This window comes from Saccopteryx bilineata, chromosome 1 (genome assembly GCF_036850765.1).
Source record: "Saccopteryx bilineata isolate mSacBil1 chromosome 1, mSacBil1_pri_phased_curated, whole genome shotgun sequence".
Taxonomy (NCBI): domain Eukaryota; kingdom Metazoa; phylum Chordata; class Mammalia; order Chiroptera; family Emballonuridae; genus Saccopteryx; species Saccopteryx bilineata.
This window is the reverse complement of record NC_089490.1, coordinates 350,550,982-350,556,376: the sequence shown is the minus strand read 5'-3', so window position 1 is coordinate 350,556,376 and position 5,395 is coordinate 350,550,982. Positions and strand designations below refer to the sequence as shown.

Genomic DNA, 5,395 nt, shown 5'->3' with positions numbered 1-5,395 from the left:
AATGAACAACCAAGGAGAGTAAAGAACCACAATGAATTGATACTTCTCATCTCTCTTCTTCCTGTCTGTCTGTCCCTATCTGTCCCTCTCTCTGTCACACTCTCTGTCTCTGTCTCACACACACACAAAAAAAATCAATTACTTATCAATTATTCTTTAATAGAAAATCATCTGGATTCTAAAATTTGTTCATTTATTTATTCTTACTCAAATTTATTTAACTACCTATTTTTTTTAGCAAAAATCAAATCCCATGAGTTATTCTAATACTTGAGATACACTCATACATATATTTGTATAAATTTAGATATGAAAAAGTATTTTTTTATATAGGTGTGTGTGAGTATATATATGTTTCTGTATATTTATCTTTTGGTGAAGTATTTTGTAGAATGTCCCTCAACTGAAATCTGGCTGTTTTTCTCCTGAGTAGACTGGGATTACCAGATTTTTGAAGGAAGATCACAGAGGTAAAGTAAGCTGACATTGTGATGGCATAATATCAAGTGTATATACTATCATCATGGCTTCATTGTTCATGTTAACCTTGATCACCTGGGCACGGTCGTGTTTATTAAGTTTCTTCATTTCCACTTGCAGATGAGAACTACTGGACCCCTCATGAATGAAGTTTTTGCTCAGATAAGGCAACACTCTCTATCCTCCTAGTAACTTTTCAGGACACTTTGTTTTATTATCAAGTATTTTTTGTTTGTTTGTTTTTTCCTGAGGAAAAGAAATCATTTTATTTTATCTACGGAAACAGAAATGAGTGTTCACAATCAGGGCTCCCATAGATGCCCTTCTCCAGCCCAAGGCTGTAACACACCGCCAGACCCCATACTCCCCCTACTGGAGGTGTGACAAACAGCTCATGGCTATAGGCTAAACAAAGTAGCCCAAAAGTCAAACCGGAAGCCAACGTCTCAAAATTGTGCTTTTGTAAACTCAACCTCTGGTGTGAGAAAATCTCAGGATTTCAAGACAAATCTATGCTGTCACAACATTGCTGCTGGTACAATGCAGGAGACAAAGGGGACGTAGCTGGGTGGCCAGTAGAAGGCACTGACCTATGAGTCCTGTACTCCAGACCAACAGTAATGTTGCTAAGAGGCATCTACTAGCAGACAGCACTCTTGGGCTCCATCACAATGGGAAACATCTTCTTAGAGCAGCAAACCCCTCTTCTTTATCTTGTTTGTAGTTTTAACTTTTATATCCACCTCTCCCCCTCAAAAATATAAAGAATATAAATATCAGTATCCCAGTGTATTACTAAACATCACAAATGAAAAATAGGAAATAGCATTGGATATTAGTAAATTCATTTTGTCTATTTTCACTTGTACATGAATTTTTAATTCATAAAGCAATTCACCATTATAAAAAATTTTAAATAACCCATTAAATTATTCTGGGCACTGCTATCACCGATATATCTTTAAAGTAATTTTATTAGTGAGAGCAATTTGATTGTATTGGTAGCACTTTGATCACTCCCCACCTAGTTAATGTTTTTCTGACTGAGACATCCTTCAAAAAGTGCATATTATCAAGGTTATTATGTGCACCTCAAACAGTAAATACAATCAACTTAATATAAAATTTTAACTGCAGTTCTGTTATAAACTTTAAGTCCTTTTAATTTAGCTGATTCATTTAATCTTAGATGTAGACAGCTAAAAAATACCCGTATTCCCTACCTTAGTCCAGACATTCTGCTGCAATATGAGAGTACAATAATCAAGAATCAAGGGACTTAATGAAAAGAAAAAGGATAATTGAGTTGGGTGCTGAACACAAAATGTAAAGTACAGATGATATATTTAAGAACTATACGCTTGAAACCTATATAATTGTATTAACCAATATCAACCCAATAAATTTATTAAAAATAGATTATTTATTTATTTATTTATTGTTTTAGTGAGAGAGAGAGAGAGAGAGAGAGAGAGAAAGGGATAAATAAGGATAGACAGACAGGAAGGGAGAGAGATGAGAAGCATCAATTCATAGTTGTGGCACCTTAGTTGTTCATTGATTGCTTTCTCATATGTGCCTTGATGGGAGCGGGTGGGGGACTGGGCTCAGATAAAGTAGCGGAGAAAAGCAGGTACTGAATGATGGAAAGGCTTTGTGCATGTAGGGGGTTTTGCCATTATCTCATAACTTATTAGACAACTACTGAAGTGTTTTATGTATGGTTACATTTTCTTTTTAAAAAGATCTTTCAAACAATCTTAATGTGCAGGATGATATGATAATCCAGGGGAAGTTTTAAATCTGAACTAAAACAGCTGCAGTGAGAATAAGTGGCAAAAAAAATATTAAAGCTATCTTGCTAACAAATGATTTTCACAATTTGACGATCAACCCTTGTTTAAAATATGTATTTACTTTCATGTCTACACCCAAGAATTATTGTCTTGCAAATGAGGACAAGGTTATTTTTGTAGCTACGACAAATAAGCAGCATACCAGCCTCCTGTTTCAAACTCTCTACAGATGTCTGTCTTTAAACATTCATTCACATATGTCTGTAAATTAGTTGTGTTGGGCAGATGAGTTTGTAAATGGTAATTTTATGCTCACTTTATTAAAGATGGCCGCTGCCCACATGGGGCAGCTGATTGTCTTCTTGCTTGGGAAGGGGCTTGGTTATGCTAATATGTGCTGGAGGAGGGGGTTGTCCCACCAAAAAGTTTTAAAAGGAGGAGCTAGGAAGCCATTTTTGGAAGAAAGACCAAGTTGTTGTAGAGAGGAGGAGACCATGTTGTAGCAGGGCAGGGAGGCCACGTGGAACAGCAGCCAAAATGGAAGCCTGCAGAGGGGACTGAGTGAGGCCTCTGATTCTAGCAAAAACCAGAGAAAGTCAGTGGCTTTGGGAGTCCTGAATGGAAAGGGAAGTGTTTTCCTGCTGTGTATATTTTCTCGCCGGCCAGTTATGAGCAGGAATAAAGGAAAATGGCCCACCAGTTCGTGGCTCTGTTGTTTCTCTACAATCGACCCGAATTAAATGCGGACCTAACCTTGCACGGGCCAGGCAGCTGTGATGGTGGCCACGGCTACTGGCTTTACAAGTTGCTTATTGGAATTTTTGAATTATGTATGAATTATGTTTGTCTTATAACAGCAAAAATACAAGAAAAACCCTAAATGATGTTATTCTCTCTCTCTGCCCATTCCCAGAATGACCACTTTAGTGGAATTATTACAACAGTCTCCTGTTGTTATCTCAAACCAGTCCATATTACTCATGCTTGCAGACATGTCATTCTTAAAATTTGATTTCTCTTGTTAGGTGTTTGTTGTAGAGATAAAATTTCTCTTCAGGACCTCCTAAATTTAGATATTTCAAGACTTTTCTAGGTACTCCAAAATATGCTTCATCTATATACTATGGAAAATTATTTCTCATTATTTGCCAAATCATAGGCTCCATTCCAGCCATAGCTGCTATGTTCCCACTGATCTATATCTCCTCCAAAATATAGTGAAAATACATTATGTACATCTGCATTTGATAGATGTTTTTGAAAAATGATCTCCATCTATCCAAATGATCACTTTCTTAAGAGCTAATTTAAATCCAACTGCTCCATTAACATCTTAAAAATACAATGTTGGGCAAATAAGTTTGTAAAATGTGATTTTTACATTTGCTCACTTTTACTGTTAAAAATGGCCACTGCCAGGTGAAAATACTACCTACCTTCCTGCTTGAGAAGGGGCTTTGTTATGCTAATATGTGCTGGAGAAGAGGTTTCATGCCAAAAAGTTTCAAGAAGAAACTTGAGAAGAAGAAAGAGACCATATATTTTGCAGAGAAGGCAGCCAAGATGGCAGGGTGCTGAAGGGGAAACCATGTTTTCACAGAGATTGTACAGAGAGAAGGAGATGGGGAACCAGAGGAGACTGAGGCTGGTGGGCGGCCTTTGATTCTAGGAAAGCTCAGAGAAGATTCTCCCAGTTGTGGAACCGAAGAATGTGTGAATGGATTCTTCCCCTCAGTCTTCCCCTCAGTCTTCCACAAGATGTTAACCACTCTGGCACTGAATACATAGTAGGTGCCAATAATACTGACTGCTTAATAATTTGTTGCCTCAATGTTCAAGTTCATAACTCCTACATATGCTCAACAACTCCCCCCAGATCTTCTCCAGGATTTGTCGAGTCTTTACACAGTACACAATGGGGTTAATTAAGGGAGGCAACAACAAGTATATGTCTGCAATAAGAATAATAGTGAGGGGGCTTTGTACTTGACAAAGTGGTGCATAGCAGCCTGGGTGATGATGGGTACATAGAAAATGAGCACAGCACAGACGTGGGAGACACAGGTATTGAGCGCCTTGCGTCTCTCTGCCAGAGATGCAATGCTGAGTACAGTCTTCAGGATCAACATGATGACAGAACAATTAATGCCAAGTCCAGCATAGTACAGAGAGCAACAAAGAAGCAATAGATAACATTGATATTGTTCTCTGAACAGGCCAGCTTCATGGTAGCCTGATGAAGACAGTATCAGTGAGAAAGGAGATTCTTCTGACAATATTTTAGTCTCCTTAAAGTGAAGGGAATGGAAGCACTAACAGAATTCTTCTGATGGCTAAGATTAGTTCATTTTAGCAACTCTATTGCTATTGAGGGCCAACTACACCTCAGGATATTGTGAATGACAAGAAAATGATCCCAAGACATGGCTAGAAACACTGAGGATTCTAAGAAATGAATCAATGGATGAAGAATTCTTGAGCAAAGCAGGCATTGGGTGAAATTCCCATAGCATTAAACAGAAAAATTCTCAGCATGATAGGAAGGAAGGACAAGGACAGGCCCCCGTCAGAGACGGCCGCCATGGCAAGGAGATGATATTGTACATGGGCTCATGAGGTGAGGGCTCTGTCTTTATGATAAGGAGAATGGGGCTGTAGCCCACAAGGGCAACCAGGTACATGAGGCAAATGGAGATGGAGATCCAGATGTGGGCAGATTCCAGTTCTCAGATGCTAATCAAGAGAAAAAGCTAGAGCTCAGAGTTATTGAAAAGAGATATGAATGAAAATTTGAGGTCTTTATCCAGACCTTAAATCACATAAACAAAAATCCATTACACTTTTAACTAAAACTCAATGTTGGTGAAAATAAGCAGTTCTTTTATATGTTGTACTCAGAAGCATATTTGGCATACTATTAATAAAATATAATTTTTAATATTTATTAAAAGTTCATGAACATGTTCATGTTCTCCAACATGAGAATTTCACTTAAAAGAATTAATTCTAAGGTCATAGTTTCCCAACATTTTTATCAAAATATTAAAGTTATATCAAAACAGGAAAGCTTTAATTAAGTCAGTAATAGGCACTCAGAATCTTTCCCTCTGTTTTTCCAC

At 37.6% G+C, this 5,395-nt stretch overlaps 1 pseudogene; it reads right to left on the bottom strand.

Annotated features, from left to right (window-relative positions):
* Positions 1-4,103: 4,103 nt before the first annotated feature.
* LOC136319599 (olfactory receptor 51A7-like) lies at positions 4,104-4,957 on the bottom strand (annotated as a pseudogene).
* Positions 4,958-5,395: the final 438 nt, after the last annotated feature.